At 36.6% G+C, this 27743-nt stretch overlaps 1 protein-coding gene across 3 annotated transcripts in view; it reads right to left on the bottom strand.

Annotated features, from left to right (window-relative positions):
- The window catches only part of Tesk2 (testis associated actin remodelling kinase 2), a 133564-nt gene that overhangs the window by 69020 nt on the left and 36801 nt on the right, over positions 1-27743 (bottom strand). The gene's annotated exons all lie outside the window — the stretch shown is intronic.

Here is a 27743-nt window from a genome sequence, read left to right as displayed (position 1 = left end):
AAAAATAGAAAGAAGTCACTGAAGCCTTTAGAGATAATATTGTAGTAACTTAACCCAAAGCACCTATAATCATGTGTAAACAAACTGAAGTTAGACACAACAAACACAGACCATACTAATCAACTATTATCCATGTGCACAGATGAAATTCTATTTCCAAAAGCATTTACTCTCTAGTGAATTCGATCTATCTAACATGTATAAATATTATTTTCAATGCACACTTCACAGATCTTAAAAGCTGGTCTGGGGTTGTGGCTCAGTGGTAGAGTGCTTGCCTAGCATGCATGAGTCACTGGGTTCAATTCTCAGCACCACATATAATCAATCAATAAATAAAACGAAGGTCCATCAACAACTAAAACAATTTTAAAACCATAATACTTTACTTGAAAGAATATTAATATTTTCACCTTCTAAATGTGATCTTGATAGTAACAAAATGAGACCACCAGTTCAATTATTCACTGAGATGAGTTTCCTGCTAAGGAATTATGAATAAGGCAGCAGAAAAATCATAAAGCCCTAAATACATCTTTACTAGTACTCTGTTTTTTAAAAAATTTCATTTCATATCTTATACAACAGGGACTTGTGATGCAAAAGTTATCATTCTATGAACTTTAGGAGTATTACTTCAGGGCTGGGAAGATAGCTCAGTTGGTAGAGTGCTTGCCTTACATGCACAAGACCCTGGGTTCAGTCCCCAATACTACCAAAAAAAAAAAAAAAAAAAAAAAAAAAAAAAGGAGTATTATTTCAGTATGTTATATGCTTAACCAAGTAGGAATTCCAGTAGAAAATATGAAAATCTACTACTACTAAACTATTTAACCTTGAGTAACTGTACTGATAACAGCCCCAGAAGTTTAAGGTATCTATTAAAACAGGACAGACATCATAGCTTATCTTAGAACTAAAAGCAACAATGTTTGAGAGTGGCCACAGAAGAAGAGAAAACACTCAGAGCCAAAGAAGCCCTGATCAGAAAAAAAACGAGACAGGAACTAGGGATGTGGCTAAGTGGTACAGCAGATGCCTAGCATGTATCAGACCAAGCTCTGGGTTCAATCCTGGCACCACAAAAAAAAAAAAAAAAAGAAAGAAAGAAAGAAAGAAAGTACTTCTAGATCACTTTGTGAGATCTGGAACTCAACTGTCTTCTCAATACATCAATGATTCTGTTGTCACAGACCTCGTGATTGATGAAAGAGAAGTGGCTTTTCTTTTCAGATCTTGCATGGATAAGTTAAAAGAAACATTTGTACACAAAGAACTTGCCCCCACAGTATTTTTCCACCTCTATATACAGAAGACATCTGTGTTTTAATAAGGGCTCTCCATCTGAAAGTCACTCTTATTTTTTTCTTCCATCATTTGAAAACTGACACTGAGTTTTTAACAAAATGTTCATTTCTAAGAAAGTTTGATACTGAAAGCATGTAAAATTCTGGAATAAGCAATCTGTATTTCATACTAATCAGAAAAAAAAGCCTAGTCTTTAAATAAGAAAAGATGTTGAATTTGTTCATAATTCATTTCATTTTGTACTTCATCTGCATATAGTTTTCTTTCCCTCCTTTCCTCTAGAGTAGCTAACATAATAGGCAATTACAGGAGTGTACCACCTGGCCCACTTTCTCTTTTCCTCTAGGCTCCCTCAAATTCTACCTATCTTTCAAGGTCACACTCATATATACCGGCTCGGAAGCCTTCTTTGACTCTCTAGGAACTTTTTATGGTTTCTTTTGTTATAACACTTCTGGACTACCTTCATAACACTAATATAACACCCATCACAAAGTTGTGTACAAAAACATCATCTTACTAGGTTATTAAAAGCACCTGGATCTTGGGACTGTGGCCACACCTGTACACCCAGCAACTTGGGGAGCTGAGGCAGGAGGATCTCAAATTCAAAGCCAACCTCAGCAATTTAGCAAGGGCCTAAGGACTTAGTGAGATCCTGTCTCAAAATAAAACATAAAAAGTGGGGAGAGGGCTAGGGATATGGCTCACTGGTTAAGCACCCTGAGTTCAATCGCTGGTACGTACCAACCAACCAACCAACCAACAAAAAAAAACAACAACCAGAGACCAGAATCTATATTGAATCTACCATTAGCTTATAGTGCTTAGAAGGTTTGACACAATGTTGTAAGGGCCCAATGAAAACAATGATGACAATGTTAATGATCTTCTAACATACTTTCTATGTACCAGTGAATCATTTGTTTATCCACATGTTTTCTGACAGAGTAGAGCACCTGTCTTTCTTTCTTTCTTCATTTTTTTTTTTCTTCTATTTCTTTTGGGTAGAAGAGATTGGGGGAAGGAGTTACAGAGAAAAGTACTATAAAATCTGTACACCTACATTCATGGCAGCATTATTCACAATAGCTAAAAGGTAGAAGCATCACAAATATTTACTAACAGATAAATGGATAAATGAAATGTGATATAACAGAATATCATTTAGCCTTTAAAAGGTGGTGAACTCTGACACATGCTACAATATGGATGAATTTTGAGGACATTTTTGCTAAGTCAAAAAAGGCAATCAAAGAAGGACAAATACTGTATAACTCCACTTAGACAAAGTGCTTAGTTGAAATTACACAGACAGTAATGGTGGTTGCCAAGAGATGGAGAGAGAGAAGAATGGGGAGTTCTGGAGACTGCTTGCATAACAATGGTATACTTAATACTACCAAACTCTACACTTAAAAATGGTTCAGCTGAATATGGTGGTACAGGCCTATAATTCCAGCTATTCAAGAAGCTGAAGAGGAAGACTGCAAGTTCAAGGCCAGCTTAGGCAACTTAGCAAGATCCTGTCTCAAAAACAAAACAAAAGGGCTGGGGATGAAGCTCAGTAGTAGAGTACTTGCATAGCATGTATGAGGTTCTGGGTTCAAGTTCCAGTACCAAAAAGAAAAAAGAAAGGAAGAAAAAAGGTTAAGATGGCAAATTTTATGTTATGTGTATTTTAGCACAATTAAAAATGAACAGATGAATATATGAAAATCACCAAAGTTAGAAAACGACTCTTTGGGGGGAGGGGATTAAACCCAGGACTTCATGTCTGCTAAGCACGTACTTTTTTTTTTTTCAGCAATCATCAAAATTTTTTTTGCTTGCATACCTTCTAATACGCACATACTTTTACCACAGAGTTACATCTGCAGCCCTCCTTGACATTTATTTTATTATTTTTATGGTACTAGGAATTGATACCAGGGGTACTTTACCACTGAGTTACATCCCCAGTCCTTTTTATTTTGTATTTTGAAACCGGTTCTTGCTAAATTGCTGAGTCTGACATTAATCTTGGGAACCTCCTGTCGCAACCTCCAGAGTCACTGGGATTATAGGTCATACCACTGTGGCTGGTCCTCCTTGATTTTTTTTTTTTTTTTTTTTTTGGTATCATGAATTAAACCCAGGGGGCGCTTAACCACTAAGCCACATTCCCAGCCTTTTAAATTTTTTATTTTGAGACAAAAGCCTTGTCAAGATGCTGAGGTTGGCTTTGAACTTGCAATGCTCCTGCCTCAGCCTTCCAAACCACTGGGATTTCAGGCATACACCACAGCACCTAGCCGCCTCCTTCACTTTTAAATTCATCTGATAATACAACAGTATCTCCAAATCCAGTATCTAAAGAATGGTATAGGAAAATGGTAAGGTGCTTCAGATTTGGAGCTAAAAAGTCTGGATCCAAGTTTTAAAATTTAAATTGTTAAAATGAGTTCACTTTGAAGTGTTCTAAAATGAAGAGTATAAAAGTATCTCATATAACTGAGGATAAAACTAGAAAAATGAGAATCTGTTATGGTTTGGATCTGAAATATCCCTTAGCCAAAGGCTAATGTGTTGAAGGCTTGGTCCTTGATGCAGCAATATTCACAGACAGGCCTTCTGGGAAGTGATTGGATCATTAGGGCTCATCAATGGATTAATCCATTGGTAGGTTCATAGCTCATGGCATTATTGGGAGGTGGTGGAAACTGTAGGGGGTGGGGCCTAGTTGGAAGAACATCTAAAATATAGAATACCTAGAAGACAACTGGATGTTATTTTTCAACATATTAATGTTATAGAGAACAGACAATGTAGGGAATAGTCTAGCTTTTAAAAAAATTTACCAACATAACCATCAAAATGAAATAAATGAAAACTTGGATTGTGAGTCAAAAAAAATTGGGGAGACAAATGGGGAAAATTTAATGGGTCTGATATGAAATTATTTTACTGAATTAACTCAGTGGTAAGCAAAGCCTAGTGTGCACAAGCCCCTAGGTTCAATCCCCAACACAAGAAAAAAAGAAAGAAAAGACAAAAAAGCAACATAGCAAAATATTAATAATTATCCCAGCAGCTCAGGAGGCTGAGACAGGAGGATCAAGAGAGTTCAAAGCCATGTGGGGAAAAAGGCACACTCATACATTGCTGGTGGAGTTGCAAATTGGTGCAGCCACTCTAGAAAGCAGTATGGAGATTCCTCAGAAAGCTTGGAATGACCCACCATTTGACCCAGCTCTCCCACTCCTCGGTTTATACTCAAAGGACTTAAAAAGAGCATACTACAGTGATGCAGCCACATCAATGTTCATAGCAGCTCATTTCACAATAGCTAGATTGTGGAACCAACTGAGATGCCCTTCAATTGATGAATGGATAAAGAAACTGTGGTATATATACACAATGGAATATTACTCAGCCATAAAGAAGAATAAAATTATGGCATTTGCTGGTAAATGGATGAAGCTGGAAAATATCATGCTAAATGAAATAGGCCAAGGCCAAATGTTTTCTCTGATAAGTGGATGATGATACATAATGGGGGGGGGTGGGGGGATAGAAGAATGAAGGAACTTTGGATGGTGTACAGGAAAAAAAAAAAAAAAAGAGCTCAAAGCCATCTTCAGCAAAAGCAAAGTGCCATGAAACTCCGTGAGACCCGGTCTCTAAATAAAATACAAAATAGAACTGGGGTGTGGTTCAGTGTTGAGTACCCCTGAGTTCAATCCCCAGTAACCTCCCCCTCAAAAAATTAAGGGCTGTGGCTATGGCTAAGTGGTGAAGTACTTGCTTGGCATGCATGAGACCCTGGGTTCAAATCCCCCAGCACCAATAATAATAATAATAAGAAGAAGAAGAAGAAGAAGTGAATCTAGGTAAAGGAACTACAGGAGTTTTTGTATGATTCTATTTTCTATAGATACAAAAAGTTACAGGGCTGGGGACTTGGCTCAGTGGTAGAGCACTTGCCTAGCATACACAAAGTCCTGGGCTCAAGTCCCAGCACTGGGGAAAAAAAAAATCCAAAAAGTTTAAATAAATAAATAAAATCTTTTAATTTCTCCCATAGGAAAAAACTATTTTTTAAATGTGGGAGAAAATTCTTCATATCCAAGCCTATGTTAAAACAGAAAAAAAAAAGTAGAAGCTTAAATATTAATAGTGCTTAGTAGTGGTTAATACCAGTAAACCTATCAATCATTTTTCTTCCTTTTATTTTTCTTCATTTTCCAATTCTTTCACAATGTACTCATTTTAGTCTCCTAATAGAAAACAAAGCTTTACAATTTTAACTCATATTTCTTTTTAAATGAGTAATATATATTTTCTTTGTAACACATTAAAACAATATAAATAAAACTAAAGTCCCTTTTTGACTACCAACTAAATTAATCCCAATCTTCTGTTCCCATTCCCAGAGATATTGTCCCAAAACATGATAAGTACCCTTCCAGGCCTTTTAAAAAATGCACTGTCACATAACAAAATACTGACACAAGGATACATGTTATAGTATGATTTTAAAAACATAAATATAGAACTATATATCATTTATACTTTTTTACTCAAAGATATCCTTAAAATCTTTCCAAGTGTTATTGTTTAGATATTGTGTGAAACGATGTAAGAAAGTTTAAAGGTGAAATGATTGGGTTATGAAAGCCTTAATATAACCCGTGAATTAATCCTCGGACAGGGATTAACTAGACACTAACTGTAGGCAGGTAGGGTGTGGTCAGAGGAGGTGGGTAACTGAGGGTGTGCCTTCAGAGTACATACTGGTTTTTTGTTTTCTGAACCCAGGAGCACTCCACCAGTGAGCTACATCCCTAGCCCTATTTTGTATTTTATTTAGAGACAGGGTCTCACTGAGTTGCTTAGGGTCTCACTAAATTTCTGAGGCTGGCTTTGAACTTGGGATTTTCCTGCCTTAGCCTCCTGAGCTGCTGAAGGGTGTACATTTTGTTCATGGTAACGGGAGCACTCTCTCTCTCCCCTCTCCCTCCAGAGCTGCTTTTCTCTACCACGTCCTTCTGCCACTATGTTCTTCCTTATCTCTAGCTCAGAGCAATGGAGTTAGTCATCTATGGACTGAAACCTCTGAAACTGCAAGTGCCAAATAAACATTTTCTCCTCTAAAATTTTTCTTGTCTGGCCTTTTGGTTGCAGGAGCAGTAAAGGTGACTAAAACACCAAGTTAATATTAAAAAATGTACTCATCTACCTCAACAGAAGCAGACTAGTGATTGCTTATACTGGGGAAAGGAAGCAGCACAGGGGTAGAGATCAACTATTTTGATTAATCTAATTTAAAATTAGATTATAGCGATGATTACATAACCCTAGAAGTACAAAAAACATTGAATTTCACACTTTAAAAAAGTGACTTACATACTAACTGTCTGAATAAAACTGTTTTTTAAGTCATAACAGCAACACTGGTCAAAATAATTGAAAAAGTTTTAATTCTGTTAAGCAATATGTTATTCAATATGATAATAGGTGAGGAAAAAAAGAACCTAAATAGATAGTTTCCTTTAAAAAACTGATAAGGATTGGGGTTGTAACTCAATGGTAGAGCACTTGCCTAGCATGTGTGAGGCCCTGGGGTCAAGTCCATGGCACTGGAAAGAAAAACACAAACAAAAACCTGAGAGTATGGAATCCAACCTTAAAGAAAACAAAAGTTCTACAGAATAGAGAATTCTGTTCAACATGCTCAAAGTTCAAATACCCTGCAGGTTCCAGGGAAGTTTCAGCAGTACCACCAAAACAAGCAAAGAAAAGCCAAAAATACCATCAAAGGACAATACTAAAGTCACTAGAAAAGTCTTGGCAAACAAGTGTCTCTGCCAGCATGGTGGTATCTAATAACTGTACTGTGCTGCCAGGCATGGTGTTGTACACCTACCTATAATCCTAGCTGCTTGGGAGGCTGAGGCAGAAGGATACCAAATTCAAGGCCAACTGCAGCAACTTAGGGAAACCATGCCTTAAAATTTAAAAATAAAAAATAAAAAGGCCTCTGGGTTCAACTCCCAGTACAAAAATAAGATAATTTTATTTTTTTAAAAAAAGTCTGGGAATGGGGCCGGGGATATAGCTCAGCACTTGCCTTGCATGCACAAGGCCCTGGGTTCAATCCCCAGCACCGCAAAAAAAAAAAAAAAAAAAAGACTGATAAAGTAGCTCAGTGGTAGTAAAGAATGCATTTGGGTTCAATTCACTATATTCAAAAAAAGAATATTAACAACAATAATAATTTTACCCTATCATTCCAAATTCCTCTGGACAGTCTGAACAAAGGGAAGAAAGGAAGAGGCCAACCAGGAGAAAAAAATGATATGAAGTATAATCAGAAGTCATGAATCACTAATTAAAGTTACTGATCACAGTCACCAAAAAAAATATAAGGTGACATTAGATAGACAACAATCAGGAGGAGTTTCTCCATTAATCAAAGACTCAGAATACATCCCAAAATTAAAACCAGAGTTGAAGATAACAAAGATCTGCAAAAACAGCCACAAACCACAACTAAAGGCATGCCAATTGTGTGCATGCAGCTTGGAAGTAACTGATAATCTTTCGTTACTATTTTCAATTCCATTTCAAATACTAGCAAATATCATCTTTTATATACAAGGCATTGTGCTAGACACTGAGAAGACTATAAATCAACATGAGACATTAGTTTATCAGATCTTCCAGCAATTTCTGCCTCAAATTACCAGGTTATCTTCTTGTTCTCCATCCTAAAAATCTTCAATGGCTCACTAATTTGGGGAATAAAGTCCAAATTTCTTGGTGAAACTAAATTCATCAACTCTTCCCTATCAATCCTCCCCACTCTTCCTCTTACCTTTAGCTATCACACACTATCTGTAATTCTCTCCCATATGCACCATGCTCTCATACTTCCTTGCCTTGACATATGCTATTCTTCTTGACTTATCTAATCCTCAATTCCTGAATCCCATCCTAATTTCTCTACCAAATTCCTTTCAATTATTCAAGATATAGGAAATATCATTTCTCTAGTAAAATCTCACTTCAAGAAAAGTCAGACAACTCCACTCTAAGTTTTCTTAGTATTCCAACCTTATCTCTATTACAGCATTTCATACTATCTGCTATAAGCCTGCCTGTCCATCCAGCCCCTGTATGCCTAAGGGCAAGGACTGCTTTGCTTATTTATCCCTCAGAATAGTAATTCAACAGGCCACTCCTCCCTTTCACCACACCCACCCTGCTGACATGCAGGAGTTATTCTCATATGGACAAATCTAGAATTTCGTCAAAAATCTTAAAGAGGCATATAGGAAAGAAAAGTACAACAATAATTATATAAACTATCAACAGCATCAAAAGAATTCTCAGTATAATCTCTGGAATAGAAAAACATAAGTACAGGTTATGTCCCATATTCATTAGCTACTCTACTCCATTTTTTAGTTCATTCAAGTAAGCATACTGACATGCAAACTAAAGTGACAATTAACATAGAGTAACTTTAATTCAGCATTAATTTATATTATTTTGAAAATTAAATTATCTGTATGTTAGTACTTCAACCATTTTTAATAATAAATCATGTGCAAAACCATTCTCAACCTTGGGGATGAGGGTGCACCTCAGTGGTAGAGCCTGGAAGCATTTATGAGGGTCCAGGATTTGACCCTAACACAAGAGGGACGGATGGCAGGGGAACAGCAACAATTCAACTTTAGCAATGTAGTATGAAACCAACTTGAGAACCTCTTCTCTGGCACAGTTCCTAGCATTTAGTAGTTGTTGATTGCTCCAAAAAACTTTTGCTGAATTTAAATGGTTAACTTCAGTCAGGAAACTTTCTTTTTTCTTCTTCTTCTTTTATTTTGATACTAGGGACTGAATCTAGAAGTGCTTTACCACTGAATTATATCACTGGTCATTTTTTAAATTTTTTATTTTGAGATAGGGTCTCACTAAGATACTGAGGTCATGCTAAATTGCTGAGGCTGACCTCGAAATCATGATCCTCCTGCCTTAGCTTCTTGAGTCACTGGGATTTACAGATATGCACCACTGAGCTAGGAACTTATTTTATATAGAAGGGGAAGCATAAACCCTATAAAACATTAAGGAGAGAATTAAATAACAATAAGAGCTGTCACAAAGCATGAATCACACCATTCAAGAAGTCACAGTGTATCGTAAACAGCAAATTGGTATAGCAACATTAAAATCAAGTAGAACTGAATTGAAAGCAGTTTTTAACAGAGATTGTAACAGTTACTCAGGAGGCTTTTTAGAAATGCTCAGGTGAAGTGCTTTGACTATCACAATCATTGGGGGTGAGAAGTGCTGCTGGCCACAGATGCTAGACATTCTGTAAGGTAGAGAATAGACCTACACAAGAAAACATTATTTCATGTTCTATACTGAATTCAAATATATTACCAGACATTCATATAAATGAAAAATATTTATAATTACCTGAGTTGGACTGAATTCCATTTTACATAAAAACAAAACCATCTTGCATGGTTTTAATATATACTGAATTTTCCAGGAGTGCAAAAATGAGGGAGGGGAAATTTTGTTTTGTTTTGTTTGTTCATAACATCAGTAAGGACTGGTCTGTATTTCAGAAAATCATACCACCAATAACAATGATGCTCCTGGCAAATGAATTCCAATACAACATACCTATATCAGAATCCATTTGTAGCTTTTAGAGTCATAATTTATTTAGTCTTTATTTCAAAATACCAAATATAAATTAAAAAGTCTATTTTTATTTTGCCTGCAAAGAAATTATCAGAGGTTACTCTGTCAACTTTTTTCCCCTAATGAAATATTCAAAATTAAGTAAAATACTGATAAAATTGACAAAGATATATCATATATCCTTATTTTTCTCTCCTTCATCCATCTAATGTCTTGGCAAACTATCCTTATTACAATTGAAGGTACTTTCTCTTATCACATACAAAAAAAAAATCTAGTCTGTTATTGCATTTTTATTCTAATAACACTGTAATCTCTGCTCTTTAATTTTCCTTACTGCATAGCTTCTAATCATTTTCTCTTAAATCTAAACTTAAGTCATTTGTAAGAGGGCAAAATCAACTAATTACTTCAGTATGTCTTCTATAATAGGACCAAAGTTTGAATATTAAAGTCTATGTTTTTACTAATTTAATTTTCTTTTATTTTTCCTTTACCATGTATAGTTAGGGTATCATGGTCATCTTTTTTAAAATTATGAGCAATGATAACCTAAATTACATGTCAATTTCATTTCAGAATAGTAAAAAGCATGTTAAATGTGTTATAAAATACCCTTTTTACTTTATTTATTTATTTTTGTTGTTGTTTGTTTATTTGTTTTTAATGTGGTGCTGGGGATCAAACCCAGTGTCTCACGCTTGCTAGGCACGCGCTGTACCACTGAGCCTCAACCCCAGACGCCTTTTTACTTTTTGAGACAAGATCCCACTAAATTGCTAAGATTGGTCTCAAACTTGGCAATCTTCCTGCTTCATTCTCTGGAGCAGCTGGAATTATAGGGGAATGCCACTCTGCCTGGCCATAGCTAGCATTTATACTATTTGCTATGTACTAGATTTTGCTGTGTAATTGCTTTACATATATTAACTTATCTAAACCTCAAAATAATCCTCTGAGGCAAATATTAATATCCCTGTTTTATAGTTATAGAAATGAAGGCATACAGTGATAAAATAACTTTCTCAAGATCATACACCTAGTAAATGGCAGAGCTATTATTTTGAACATAGACAAAGGAGAGAATATTAAGCCTGACAGGATTGAGATAAACTGATCTAAGGGGAAAAGCACTGTGTGGACACACAATTATTCTGTTAAGAAATAATGGTCAAAAATAAATAAATAAATAATGGTCATGATCATATATATATATATATATATGTTGTTAGATATAGATATCTAGATATATCTAATAACATAGCCTTATAATGCAGAAAGCAGAAACTGACAATATCAAGCAAATCTGACAAATCCCAGATCTTTATGAGACATTTTAACACACCTCATGGAAATGAGTGAGGATATGAAACATTTTTAAAAATATTTTTAGTTGTAGATGAACACAATATCTTTATTTTTTTATGTGGTGCTGAGAACCCAACGCAGTGCCTTATACGTGTTGGCAAGCGCTCTGCCACTGAGCCGCAACCCAGCCCAATATGGAACATTTTAATAATAAAATTAGCATGCTTGATCTAATCCTGCTTCAAGAAAGGCAGACTTTTTTTTTTTAATTGAGAATATCTGAAACACAAACACACAGGAACTACATCATAAAGAGATTCTGAAAAAACTTCAAAGCAAGTCAGGTGTGGTAGTATACACTTATAATACCAGTGACTCGGAGGCTGAAGCAGGAGGATCACAAGTTTAAGGACAGTCTCAGCAACTTAGTGAGGCCCTAAGCAATTTATATAGATTTCAAAATAAAAAACAAAAAGGGCTGGGGAGGTGGTTCACTGATTAAGCATCCCTGGGTTCAATACTCAGTACCAAATAAACAAAGAAAAACAAACAAACAAAAAAAAAACACATCAAAGTGATTCAAGAACCGCATTTCCAGAACACCATAAAATAAAATATGACAAAAATAATTAAAAAGATAACTGTCTTTCTAGCATCTGCAAGACCCTGGGTATGATCCTCAATACCACCTAGAACAAAAGCCAAAAAAGATAACTGAAAATAAGTTTACCTATTTGGAGACTAAAAAATACACTATTAAATAACTCATGGGTAGGTGAGTGTAATTGTGTGCACCTGGGTCCCACTTACTTGGGAGGCTGAGGCTGGAGGATCATTTGAGCCCAGGGGAAGATAGAGGGCAACCTGAGCCGCATAGCGAGACCCCATCTCAAAATAAAACAAATTAAGAAAAACACAACGAATTATAAAATATTTAGAAATTGATTGACAAAGCATGTACATCAAAACATTAGAACTAACACAGTACCTTAAGAAGTACTTTATGGCCCTCAAACCCTGAGCTACATCCCCAATCCTTTTTATTTTTTTTTTTTTTATTTTAAAACAGGGTCCCGCTAAGTTGCTTAGGGCTTTGCTGAATTTCTGAGGCTAGCTTCAAACTTGCAATTCTGCCTCAGCCTTTCTAGTGACTGAAATTACAAGCATGAACCACAACACCCAGTTGAATCCATCCATTAAAAAACAAGCAGAATAGGTAATACTAATTATCTACCCAACATCTATTTCTTTTTTTCTTAACTGATCAAACCTCAAGTGGCAAGTTCCTCAGTTAAAACACTGAATCTGTGTTCACATCACATCAGATAACTCAAAAAACAATAAAAACAATCTCAATCTTCCTGGCAGCCTGGAGAGTCCATGTAGCATAGAGAAGAGAAGATCCAAGTAGGAATTGCCATGTGAGGCTTCTGAGAATGTCATTGTTTCTTGATGAAATTGTCCTTTTTCCTTCCTCTTTTTTATAGCCTGAAGCAAAGATTCATGGTATCTACATCAGGAGCGGTTATCTTGTGCTATGGTTTGGATGTGGTTTGTTTTCCAAGGATTCGTGTGTTGGGGCTTGATCCCTAGTGTGGTGATGTGGGACACAGTGGAACCTTTAAAAGGTGTGGCCTAGTGGGAGGTCCTTAGGTCATAGAGGGCATACCTACAGAAGGAAGGAATAAAATAGCTCTCAAAGGACTCCTGAGTTAGTTCTCTCAAGAGCATGTTGTTAGCCAGGCACACTGAGCTCCTCTGTAATCCCAGCAACTCCAGAGGCTGAGGCGGGGGATCACAAGTTCGAGGCCAGCTAAGACTCTCTCAAAATAAAAATAAAAAGGGGCAGGGGGTGTAATTCAGTGGTACAGCACCACTGGGTTAAATCCCCAGTATTGCCCCACCCACCCACCCACACACACACAGCAAGTAGCTATGAAAGTCTAAACCTGATCTGTATAGATGCCTGTAATATCAGGAGCTCAGGAGGCTGAGGCAGGATTCCAAGTTCAAAGCCAGCCTCAGCAACTTAGCAAGGCCCTGAACAACTTAATGAGATCCTGTCTCAAAATAAAAAATAAAAGTTGGACATAGTGGCACACTCCTGTAATCCCATCAGCTCCAGAGGCTAAGGCAGGAGAATTACAAAGTTCTAGGCCAGCCTCAGCAAAGTCAAGGTGCTAAGCAACTCAGTGAGATCCTTCTCTAAAAAATACAAAAAGTAGGGCTGGGGATGTGGCTCAGTGGTCGAGTGCCCCTGAGTTCAATCCCCAGTACCCCTAAAATAAAAAATAAAAATAAAAAATAAAAAGGGTTGGGGATATGGCTTACTGGTTAAGCACCACTGGGTTCAATCCCTGGTACCAAAAAAAAAAAAAAAAAAAAGAGAGAGAGAGAGAGAGAAAAGACCCTGATCTGTGACTCATTCTCTGCTTTCTGTCTGGTGATGTGATCTTTCTCCTCAACACACTCCTGACATTATAGTACCATCTGCTATGAGCCTTCACTAGAATCAAATTGATGCCAGTGGTATGCCCTTGAACTGTGAGCCAAATAAATCTTTTTTCTTTTTCTTTTTCTTTTAGGGGGAGGTGAGGAGCACTGGTGATTGAACTCAGGGGTGCTTAACCACTAAGCCACATCCCTAGCCCCATTTTGTATTTTATTTAGAGACAGGGTCTCACTGAGTTGCTTAGCACCTTGCTAAGTTGCTGAGGCTGGCTTTCCCCCACCCCCCTGAGGTTAGCTTTGAACTTGCAATCCTCCTGTCTCAGTCTCTCAAGCCACAATAAATCTCTTTTCTTTATAAATTGGCCTGCCTCAGGTATTTTGTTACAGGAATGAAAAATGAACTAATGCATCTTGTACCCAAAAGGACAAAGGCCACACACTAAAGATAGAAGAGGCAAATACTGGGCACAATGATGCATGCCTACAATCCCACCTACTGGGAAGGCTAACGCAAGAAGATTACAAGTTTGAGGCTACCCTAGGTAACTTAGTAAGATCCTACCTCAAAATAAAAATAAAAAGGGCACCCCTCAGTTCAATTCTCAGTATCACACACACAAAAAAAGCAGCAGCAGCAGCTTAGATTGTAGATGACTTCCTCAAAAAGCTACACAGCAGAGGCTGGGGTTGTAGTTCAGTGGTAGAGCACTTGCCTTGTACATGTGAGACATTGGGTTCTATCCTTAGCACCACATAAAAATAAATAAAATAAAGGTATTGTGTCCATCTACAACTAAAAATTTATTTGGAAAACAAAAAACTACACAACACAGGAATTTTTTCCAAGATTTCTTCAGAAAAATTAATCTCTAGTCAGGTGCAGTGGTACACGCCTGTAATCCTAGCAATTTGAGAGGCTGAGGCAGGAGGATTTCAAGTTTGAGGCCAGCCTCAACAATGAAGCAAGACCCTGAGCAACTTAGCAAGACCCTATCTCAAAATAAAATCTAAAAAAGGACTGGGGATATAGCTCAATGGTAAAGTGCTTTTGGGTTCAATCCCCACTACCACACAAAAAGAAAAAAAAATAATCTCTTATTTGAATAAACCTCTGTGTTCATGTTTCTGTAACATACTGCCAAAGACAATATTAACTCATTTGCAAAACATTAGAAACAAATGGGTTAAAGGTCAGCTACAATGCTAGAAAAACAAAAGATTAAACCTAAAGAATGTATACTTATAAAGATAAAAGCAAAATTATGAACTAAAAAGCAAAGAAACTATTAATAGGGAGATTCAACAAACCAAAAGCTAATTTGAGAGAGGAAAAAATTAATAAAATACAGAACCATAAGTCCAAATGACTCTGATCAAGAAAAAAACAATTATCTTCTGGTCCTTACCTACCCTGCCAGATTCATCACAGGTCTGCCACTCCTTTATGTGCACCACTAGGCTTTTCTTACCATTCCTAGAATATTCCTTACTCCTTTGTGCCTCTATGCATTTTTTCACATCTGTACAGTACACCCTTTCCATGTTCGTTCTGCCTGAAAAGCTTTTTCTTTCTCTTATCCTTCAAGAAAATGCAAGGGTAATTTTCTCTGGACATCCTTCTCTGACCTCTTCAAACAAGGTTTATACTGGCACCTTGTGCTGTACCTAGCACCCTATGCAGATTTTCACACACTTACTACCAACTATGTGTTGTGCAATTTCAATTCATTACCAAACATTCTGTTTTAGCAGATACTACATTTTAAAAGGATTTCCTGTCTTCCACCCTAAGCAAGGAACTCTTCCAGGGCAGGACTTTTATTTATTTTTCTATTCCAAGTACCTAGCTCAATATCTTACACCTAATAAACATTACCTAAATATTTATGGAATAAATAAGAGAACAAATAATTATAGTGTTTATTACATGCTAGAATAGATGTATCAGCAAACTGCTGAGATCACAAAGGGCAAGCAACCAATCAAGCAAGTATCCTCAATGCAAAATAACTCACTCTAGAATCATCTTTTTGTAGTTATGGTTCACATGTTTTTATGTCTTTTACAGAAAGACTTCTAAGCACCAAATAAATCCAAAGTTTACATACAACTTGGTATGATTTCATTTTATGTTATTCCAGTTTAAGGATCTTGGGAGATAATTCTGCACAGCAATACTGCACACAGTAAAATTTGCTGCTAGATAAATAAATCTCTTGATGTCAACTAGTACTGAGCTTAGCCCACAAGAGGCATCTACAAAATTCTTTCTTTTTTTTTTTTTTTTTTTTTTTTTTTGGGTGCTGGGGATGGAACCCAGGGCCTTGTGTTTACAAGGCAAGCACTCTACCGACTGAGCTATGTCCCCAGCCCCCTACAAAATTCTTTACTCAAACAGGAATCGGCAAGTGCTCCACCACTGAGCTCCATCCATCCTTAGCCAGGAGGTCTCATTTAAACACAGCAATTCAATTCACACACCCCAAAACACTGAACCTCTCCAGAAAGGCTTCCTCCCTGAAACCCTTGTACCTCAAGGGGGTTGCAAAAAAAAAAAAAAAAAAAAAAAAAAAAAAAAAATGCAACAGGGAAAACAATAGGAAATTTAGCAAGAAGCATCTTTGAGAAACAATAAGAACATGAAACAAAGACTGAATCTAAAGTGCAAAACCCTAAGAAGCACTGCACTGTTACCATCCTCTTCCTCCAAGCTATTAATTAATGCTAAACTCCTTTAAATAGAGTAGTGGCTTTAGTCCCATCAATTTATAGTAGATTTGACAACTTCCCTGATCTTTAGGAATCTATTTCTGACTTCTGCTTGTCTCTCTTGCTATTTTTTCCCCTCTTCTCCACACCCTCCCCCAAATAAAGGTATTTCTCAAGGATCAATCCTTGCTGCTCTAGTCTTCTATATCCATAACATTTTCCTTAATTGATTCTCACATCCAGAACATTTTTAGCTTTAGTGGTTAAAAATGTGTTATTAATATGGTTAAAAATTTGTGTTACTCATAAATAACACTGTTTTTAAGTCAGAGTAATACTGTACAATTAAGGATTTTTCTCGACACTTGTTCTTCCTTCTCATTTTTTATTTTAAAGGTTACCTTAATTTTCTGACTTCCTCATGCAGTTCAACTCTGAAATAGATGCTTTAATGCAACAAAAAAAGGCATGCCTGAGCACATGCACACACACTAATGTGTGGATATTTTGGGTGTTGGGGATGGTTCTGATCAATTCTACAACGTACCACTTTGTTTCACACTTAGCCTTGGAATATTTTGACATCTCAGTCAGAGCAAACCTTCTGAAAACCAGTGTGGCAGAAATGTCTAATATGCTATCTCCTAACATTTATTCTCATGTAGAATATGTACTGCTTAGCCATTTTACATTGGTGTTTTTTGGCAGGGGGCATGGGGTACCAAAGATTGAACTCAGGGGCACTCAAACACTGAGTCACATCCCCAGTCCTTTTTTTGTATTTTATTTAGAGACAGGGTCTCACTGAGTTGCCTAGCACCTTGCTTTTGCTGAGGCTGCCTTTGAACTCGAGATCTTCCTACCTCAGCCTCCCAAGTCACTGGGATTACAGAAATGTGCCACTGTGCATAGTTACATTGGTTATTAAAACATACAAAAGCACTGCATCTTATTAGAACAGTAGCACACAGTGTTTATGAAAGACAGGCACAATGGAGAAGCACAAGTACAACCATATAATAAAATACAGACAATTTAAGAAAAATCTTTTATAGACTCAGGCTGCAACAATTATTACATTTAAAAGACAAAGATTCACTTTCTTGCAAATTTCACAAGTTACAATTTGAGAGGTTAAAAAATATTGATTATGCTGGGTGTGATAGTGCTGCCTTTAGTAGCAGCTACTTTGATGGCTGAGGCAGAAGGACTGCTTGAGCCCAGAAGTTGGATGCTAGCCTAGGCAACATAGAGAAACCCCATTTCAAAAAAAAAAAATTATCATCAGCTTTTGGTATAATTGGGACACCAAGTCACTGCAACAGCACTATTATTTTGAAACTCCACGTCTAAATTCCCAAAGCTATCAGATAATATAAAACCTTCACCCTCACCTTCCTAAGCAGCAAAATAAAACATCCCAGACCAAAATAACATTCACTTGCTAAACATAAAACCACAACTGTTGATATTGCTACAAAGTTCTCATGACAAACCACACACGTACTAAATAGTAAATGCATAATCATGAACATAAGTCAAATTTTCAGTACCAAAAAGATGGCAAATATCAGGCTCTTTTAGTTTATAAATTTATTGTTCCTTACAGCTTGGCATTTCCAGACATGGTATTGCCAATATAGAAAAATATACCAAGGGGAAAGTGGGTCAGCCTCTATCTTATAACTAGTTATATACTTACAATGCAAAATTAATCAGGCTGAAGCCAGGCACAGTAACACATGCCTATAATCCCAGGCATGAGGCAGGCAGGAGGCTGAGACAGGAGGACCCCAAGTTTAAGACCAGCCTTGGCAATTTGCCAAGACTCTGTCTCAAATTAAAAATATAAAGGGGATGTAATTCACCTATGGGTTCAATCCCTAGTACCTTATACACACAAATGAATCACAGTAAACTCTATTTTTTAAAAAAGTGGAAAAAATAAAAAAGCCAGGTGTGGTGGTGCATGCTTGTAATCCCAGCAGCTCAGGAGGCTGAAGCAGGAGGATCACAAGTTCTAGGCCAACCTCAGCAATTTAGCAAGGTCCTAAGCAACTGAGTGACACCCTGTCTCAAAATAAAGTCATAAAAAGGTCTGGGGATACTCAGTGGTAAAGTAGCCCTGGGTTCAATTCCCAGTACCAAATAAAAAAGAAAAAAAGTGAAAAAATATTCAAATTTACTATCTTCCACAAACAGTGTAGATAAAAATTATCAAAACAGCTTGTTTCCTTCTTGTATATTGAATCAATATTAGGTTAAATCTTTTGTTCATAAATTAGGTAGAGAGGAATTCAAATCCTAACTGTACCACTTACTTATTATGATATTTGGCAAGATACCAAACCTCAGTTTCCTCATTTATAAAATGCAAGTACAATGACTTACAGGATTGTTATAGTTATTAAACAAGATAACATATACATATTCTTAACAGAATACCTAGCCCAATGAAAAGAACTCAGTAAAATCTTAGCTGCCTACATAGCAGAAATAATAATTAGCCCCTAAATAGGGCTGTTATGTATGGACATTAATCTAAGTGCTTTACATATATTACTTCATCATATCTCTATAAAATAGAGTTTTGCAACAAAGAAATGAAAGAGAAGTAACCTGTCCATAGTTAGAAAGTTTATAAATGGTAGCCAACATAAACCAAGACAGTCTATGTCCAGAATTGCTCTGCTATCCTCACAATGTGTTCCTGTACTATACACACACACACTTATAGGTAAACTACATGTATAATTTTTCCCTCATGCAACAAATATTTAGTGAGTGCTCTCTATGTAGCAGAATCTGTGCTACAAAAAGTTTTTGTTGTTGTTTTTGTGGGCTGTTTTTTGTTTTGTTGGTATTGGTCATTGAACCTAGGAGCACTTTACCACTTAAATACATTCTAGCCCTTTTTATTTTTTATTTTGAGTCAAGGTCTTGCTAAGTTTCTGAGACTGGCCTCCAACTTGAGATACTCCTATCTTCAGCCTCCCAAATTGCTGACATTACAAGTGTGTCTACTGTTACTATGCCAGGCTTATATTTTATTACGTGTGTGTATGTGTGTGGGTGGGTACTGGGGATAGAAGCCAGGATCCTACACATGCTAGGCAAGTACTCTACTACTGAACTACATGCCCAGCCCTCTTCTATACTTTGAGACAAGGTCTTGTTAAATTACTCAGGCTGGCCTCAAACTTGCAATCCTCCAGTCTCCGTTCATCCCCCAAGTAGTTGGGATTATAGGTGTGCACCACTAGCTTAAATCATTTCACTCTTCTCCATCTCCATTGCCTTTCCACCCTCCTCACTTTTAATATATATAAATTATATCACATTTTTCACCTAGACCACTAAATATGGAATCTAATTCTTATCCTCTCCAATTCATTTGATGTCTTACAGTCAGAGCAATCCTTTTATAAAGTATATCAGAACACAGGGCTGGGGATATAGCTCGGTTGGTAGAGTGCTTGCCTTGCAAGCACAAGGCCCTGGGTTCAATCTCCAGCCCCGCGGGGGGCGGGGGGGATTGTATATCAGAACACAAACAACCTGCTTCAAATAAAATCCTGTAAGATAAAGTTCAAAATACTTATTTCTGAGCACGTCTGTGAATTATGAAGTTCTCAACATTAAACTTTTACTTACCTCTGCAACATCATTTCACCTCTTACCAGTTTCCCTGGACCATTTTCTCTAGCCGTTCTAGACTTCTTTCAGCTCTTCAACTGTACCCAAGACTCTACCAATCTAGGCCTATGAATGGACTATCCTTCTGCCTGGAATTTTTTATTTCCAATCTACTCCTTACCTGGCTACTCACCCTTCAGAGGTCTCAGTTTAAACCTCACTTTCCCAGGAAGATCATTTTGCTTCCCCAAACTAGGCCTTCTTGTATTCCTACTGTACCCTGTGTGGTGACCAACTTTAGATGACCCTCATGATCCCTGCCTCCTGGGGTTCAAGCTCCTGTGATCCCTTTCATAAACAGAATCTTTGACTTGCTTCTAACCAATACAGTATGGCCAAAGTAACTTTAACCTAATTTATATCTAAAAAATAAAAATGGTTGGGGAGGTAGTTCAGAGGTAAAGCACCCTGGGGTTCATTCCCTAGTACTGAAAAAAAAAAAAATAACCACAAATTGTTAATTTATATGTGATTCCATTTATATGAAAAGTCCAAAATAAGTAAATCTATAAAGGCAGGAAGCAGACTAGACATTGCCAGGAGCTGGGGTAAGAGAAGAATGGAATGAAGAATGACTATTGAGAATAAGTTTTCTTTTTAGGACAATAAAAACATTCTAAAATTAGACAGTGGTGATGGATGCACACAGCCTTGTGAATATATTAAAGATCGCCGAATTGTTTGTTTTAAATGAAAGACTTTTCAGAATGTAAATTATTTCACAGTAAAGTTATTTATATATGTGTGTATGTGTATATATATATATATATACATGTGTGTGTGTGTATATATATATATATATATATATATATATATATATATATTTTTTAGTTGTACGTGGACACAATACCTCTAGTCCATTCATAGGCTTAGATTGGTAGAGTATTGGGTTCAGTTGAAGAGCTGAAAGAAGTCTAGACTGGCTAGAGAAAATGGTCCAGGGAAATTGGTAAGAGGTGAAATGATGTTGCAGAGGTAAGTAAAAGTTTGATGTTGTCACAATACCTTTATTTTTATGCAGTGCTGAGGACCAAACCCAGAGCCTCACATATTCTAGGCAAGTGCTCTACCACTGAGCCACAGCCTTAAAGTTGTTATTTTTAAGAATTTACATTGGTTTCTTTATTGTGGAATGGGATTCCAGGTTTTACAGTTTTCACAATGGATACTAAAGAGTTATCCCATGGAATAATAAAGCATACTTGAATTATTATAAAAGACTAGAACAGCCAGACACAATCAAACATGCCTGTAATATATATGCCTGTAATACCAGTAACTCAGGAGGCTGAAGCAGGAGGATCACAAGTTCCAGTCCGGTCTGAGCAACTTAGCGAGACCCAGTCTCAAAATAAAAAAATTCAAACGCTGAGATGTTACCCAGTGATACAGCATCCCAGGGTTCAATTCTCAATACTGTTAAAAACAAAAACAAAAAAACACTAGAACAATCTTTGCTTTCCAAGATTTTAAGGAATGAAACTATTACACTCCCAAAGAAGACAAGGACTGGTATAAAAAGAAAGCAATAACCTACTGTATCCCAATAGATGCATGCTTAATTTCAAACAACAGTTTGTCAGTCACAGCTACACTGGAGCTGGATCAATTTTCCACCTACCAGAGGATGAGAAGCTGGACCAATTATGACATTTGATTTTACCTATTTCTCTCTTACAAATGTACAATAAACTGAGTCACTCCACTTACACATACCCCAGTTTTTCCTTAGATTTCATTAACATCCAAAATGTTATAATTTTCTTAGAAACACTGAAATTATCCCCATCTCAGTTTCATGGTTAAAAAAATGGGGAGGGGAATATTAAGTCAAAGGAAGCTGGGCACAGTAGTGTACACCTATAATACCAGATACTAAGGGTAGGGGCAGCTAAGGTAGGAAGATCACAAGGTCAAGGTCAGTGTAGGAAACTTAATGAGATTCCTGTCTCCAAATAAAAAATTAAAAAGTCTAGGAATGTAGCTCTGTGGTACAATGTCCCCCTGGGTTCAATTATCAGTACTGAAAAATATGTGTTTATCTACACATGTATATAATATATATGTATATATTATACATAACAAATGTCTGTATAACATCTAAAGTTAAATATGACAAAAACATCTACACATATGTTAAAATATAATTTGATACATATATTAGCTATATATGTGACATATATATCATATATATAAAATATATATTTATAGGCACAAACTGAATCTTAAGTATCATTGGATTCTGTATCCATGAATTCAACCAATCATGGATCAAAAATATTTGAAAGCAAAATTACTTGTGTCCTGATAGACTTTTTTCTTGTCATTATTCCCTAAACAATGCTATAAAACAAGTATTTACCTAGCATTTATACTGTATCAGCTACTAAAAGTAATCTAGAGATGATTTAAAGTATAGGAGAACACATAGATTTTATTGCAAATATTATACCATTATAATTATATAAGGAACTTGAGCATTCTCTGACTTTGGTATTCTTGGGGATCTTGGAACCAAACCCCCATGGATACCAAAGGCTCTAACAAAACCTCAGTAAGGCTGGGCGCTGTGACGCATGCCTATAATCCCAGCTACTCAAGAGGCTGAGGCAAAAGATCACAAGTTTGAAGTCATCCTGGGCAATTTCGTTAAGACTCTGCATCAAAATTTTAAAATGAAATAAAAATGGCTGGGAATGTAGTTCAGTGGTAGAATGCCCCTTGGTTGAATCCCAGTACTGAAGAAAGAAAAAGAATCAAAGAAACCTCAGTAATTTAGACTCTGGTAAATGGTTCTTCCTGAAGACTGACCTTGTTAAGAACAGATGAACACACATGATAAGCAAGCACTGTACCAATGAGCTGCAAACCCAGCCCTATTCATTATTTCTAATGGCATGTTTGGAAATAGCAAATATTCATAGGAAACTACTTAAATAAATTATTAAACATCAATACAATGTGATACTTTGCAAATATATAAAGGATTGAGAAAATTCTTAAAATACTGTATGGAAAGACCTCCCAGTCAGGCGTGGAAGTGCACATCTCTAATCCCAGTGGCTCAGGAGATTGAGGCAGACGGATCTCGAATTCAAATCTAACCTCAGCAACTTAACGAGACCCTGTCTCTAAATAAAATATAAAAAAAGGGCTGGGGATATAGCTCAGTGGTTAACAGCCCCTGGGTTCGACCCCCAGTACCAAATAAAAAAAAAACAAAGAAAGAAAGACTTCCCAGATAAAAATTGAGAAGGCAAGGTTTGGGATTGGGGGTGTAATTCAGTAGTAGAGCACTTATCTAGCCTATAAAGGCCCTAGGTACTATCCCCTCCTCCTGAAGGAAAAAAAGAGAGAGAGAGAGAGAAAGCATGGTTCAGAGTACCACGTATGATATGTTTCATTATGTTTTTTAATTTTAATTGTTCTTTTTAAATATACATGACAGAATAGTATATTGTGACATATTGTACATACATGGAATATAACTTATTCTAATTAGAATCCCATTCTTGTGGTTGTTTCACTGGTGTTGTATTCATATGTGAACACAGGAAAGTTATGTCCGATTCATTCTACTGTCTTTCCTATTCCCATCCCACTGCTTCATTATGTTTTTAAAAAAGAGGGAGAAATAAGGAATTGTATTTGGTGGTATATTCATAAAGAAACTGTGAGGATACATAAGTAAGTAAGAACACTAGCTATTTGTGGAGAGTGGTGGTGGAAACTGGGCAAGTTTTTTGTTTTCATTTTTGTTTGGGGGTGTTTTGGTATTGGGGATTGAACCTAGGGGCACTTTCACATTGAGTTATATTCTCAGCTTTTTAAAGTTTTATTTTGAGACAGAGTGTTACTAAGTTGTTTAGGGACTCCTAAGTTGCTGAGGCTGGCCTCAAACTTGGCAATTCTTCTGCCTTGGCCTCCTGCAGGCAAGGTTTGTTATTACTGTTTTGTTTTGAGACAGGGTCTCACACTATTGTTCAGACTGTTCTCAAACAATTCTGTCAGCCTCCTGAGTACTTGGGTAAGGTTCTACCACTGAGCTACATCCCCAGTAAGTTTTATTTTATTTTGAGACAGAGTCTCTCTGAATTGCCCAGGTTAGTCACAAACTTGCAATCCTCCTGCCTCAGCCTCCCTAGTAATTGAGATTACAGTCATGTGCCACTGCAGCTGGCTGTATTTTTAAATGTTCTTAAAATCATGTATCTCAGTGGTAGAGTGCTTGCCTAGTATGTACAAGGTCCTGGGTTTGATCCCCAATACTGCCAAAGAGGGAAAAAAATCAAAGTAGGTATTATCGCATAGATTTTCTTCCATATGAATTTAAAAAACCAATCAGTTAAATTGCACAAAAATTCCTCTAAGATTTCTATAGAGAATATATTGATTTTAGAATTAATCTGTGGAGAATTGGCATATTTAACATACTGAATCATAACATCTTGTAAGTCCATAGTAGACAACTATCAGTAGCTTCTGGACACTGTTCATTGTAGTAACCAGACCCAGCTGAGTTATCTACCCCACTTCCTTACAACTACAAGTGGCCATATGAACACAGTTCTTTTTTATTATTGTTATTTTTTAGTTGTAGGTGCACACAATACCTTTATTTTATTTTTTATGTGGTGCTGAGGATCCAACCCAGGGTCTCACATATGCTAGGCAAGCCCTCTACCACTGAGCCACAACCCCAGCCCATAAACACATTTTGACTATTGAAATCTACTGGGACTCTAGGAAAGATTTTGTCCTTCCTGACAAAAGGGAAAGATGTAACTGTTGATGCTCTTTCCTCTTCTCCCTGCCTTGGAACTGAAGAAGTCATCTGGTGACTATAAGGCTGCCAAGGTGAGGAAAAGTCTAAGAACTGCAGAGAAGCCAACCCTGACATCAATGGTGGAGTTGAAGCAATGCCCAGGAATCCTTTATCTCTGTGCTTTTGGTTTTTGTTTTATAAGAAAAATAGCCCCTATTTTTATTTAAGGTATTGATCAGCCAGATATAAACTCTAACTTTGAAATGAATGCATTTCTAACCAGCTGAGTGAAATTCAATAAAGTTTTATGTTGGGTTTTTTTGTTTGTTTGTTTGTTTTTGGTACCGGGGACTGAATCCAGGGGAGCTTAACCACTGAGTCACATCCCCAGCCTTTTTTATTTTTTGTTTGAGAAGGTCTCACTAAGTTGCTGAGGCAGGCTTTGAACTCAAGATTCTCCCGCCTCAGCCTCCCAAGTTGCTGGGATTACAGGCATGCACCACTGCACTTGGCAACAAATGCTGTTTGAAATTAAAAACACATCACCATTTAAACCAGCATTCCCCAAAATGAAACAGGTATAAATCTAACAAAATATATCAAAGATCTATATGAGGAACACTATAAATTCTGATGAATAATATCAAAGAACTAAATAAAAAAGAGATATTCCACATTCATGGATAAGATGACTCAACTTTGTCAAAATGTCAGTTCATTTCAACTTGAACTACAAGATTCAACACAATACTAATCAAAATTCCAAGTTATTTTGTGGATATAGACAAAATGAATCTAAAATTTATCAGAAAAAGAGGCAAAAGAGTCAGAATAGCCAACTGGCTGTTCAAGGGAAAAAAAAAGTTGGAGGACTGGCACTAACTTACTTCAAGACTGATTATACTGGAGTAATCAAGACAGTGTGATATTGGCAAAAATAATAATAATAATAATTTAAAAATAGATCAATGGAATAGAGTCCAAGAATAGAGAGACCTATATTAAGAACTAACCTAGCTGGGTGCAGTGGCACACACCAGTAATCCCTGTGGCTCAGGAGGCTGAGGCAAGAGGATTGAGTTCAAACCTAGTCTCTGAAATTTAGTGAGGCCCTAAGCAACTCAACAAGACTCTGTCTCTAAATAAAATGCAAAAAAAGGGCTGAGGATGTGGCTCAGTCGTTAAGTGCCCCTGGGTCCAACTCTCAGTATCAAAAAAAAAAAAAAAATCACCTAATCCTTAACAAAGAAGACAAGGCAATACAATGGAGCACAGAAAAGAACAGCCTTCTCAACAATGGTACTAGAACAGCTGGACATCCACATGCAAAAAAAAAAAAAAACAACAACAACAACTAGGCACAGCTCTTATATTCTACACAAAAATTAACTCAAAAGTAAACCAAAGATCTAAAGGTAAAATGTAGAACAACATAGGAGAAACCCTACATGGCCTTGGGAATGGCAATTTTTAATTATAACGCCAAAGGCACAATCCTTCAAAGACATAAGCTGGACATAACTGATAAGCTGGACTTGATTAAAATTAAAAACTGAGGTATAGCTCAGTGGTAGAACACTTGCCTAGAATGCATGAGGTTCTGGGTTTGATCTCTAATACAAAAAAAGAAAGAAAAAATTAGAAACTTGTGCTCTGTGAAAGATAATGTGAAGAAAATGAGATGCTAAGCCACAGTCTGGGAAAAAATATTTGTGAATAACACATCTGATAAAGGACTAATTGCCCCAGGGCTGGGGTTGTGGCTCAGTGGTGAAGCACTCGCTGAGCATGCATGAGGCCCTGGGTTTGATCCTCAGCACCACATAAAAATAAAATAAAGATACTATGACCACCTACAAGTAAAAAAAATTTAAATTTAAGAATTTTAAAAAAGGACTGTTTCCCCAAATATACAAAAAAAATCCTTAAACTCAACAATAAAAAAATTTTAATGGGCAAAAGATCTGAAAGACTTTTTATTTTTCACTAAATAAAATATACAGATGACAAGTAAGCATATAAAAGATTTTCAGCCTCATAAATGCTAAGTACATGGTCTACTACTAAGCTACAACCCAGCCCTTTGGCAAATGATATATTATTCAACACATTTTTTTATCTTTTTTTTTTGAGATGGCGTCTTGCTGTGTTATCCAGGATGGCTTCACAATCCTCCTATCTCAGCCTCCTGGGATTACAGGCATGCACCACAGCATCCAGTTTATTATTCAGTACTAAAAAAAAATGAGCTATCAAACCATGAAAAGACATGGTTTGATGGAGGAAACTTAAATGCATAATATGAAGTGAAAGAAGACAATCTGAGGAATGAGAATGTAGCTCAGGGTAGAGCACTTACCTAGTATGTATGGGGTCCTATCTAAACCCCCAGCACAACTCACACTTACATACGTGTCAATCTGAAAAAGCTGCATACTGTATGATTTGAATGACATTCCAGAAAAGCAAAATTTTAAGGACAGTAAAAAGATTAATATAACTCACTTGGCAGAGCACTTGCCCAGCAAGCACAAGGCCCTGGGTTCAGTCCTCAGCACTACAAAAATAAAAAGATGAATGGTTGCCAGGGGTTAAGAAGTGGAATGGATAAATCACAGAAAATTTTTATGGCAGTGAAACTATTTTGTATGGTACTACAATAATGAATGCATGTCATTATTAATTTGTTAAACCCACAGAATGCCCAGTACCAAGAGTGAACTCTAATGTAAATGTAAACCCTAATGTACACTATGGACTTAGGATGACACTGATGTTAATAAAATTCCATTGAGGG

The sequence above is a fragment of the Sciurus carolinensis genome, chromosome 1, assembly GCF_902686445.1.
Source record: "Sciurus carolinensis chromosome 1, mSciCar1.2, whole genome shotgun sequence".
NCBI classification, from domain to species: Eukaryota; Metazoa; Chordata; class Mammalia; order Rodentia; family Sciuridae; genus Sciurus; species Sciurus carolinensis.
This window is presented reverse-complemented; position numbering and strand designations above follow the sequence as displayed.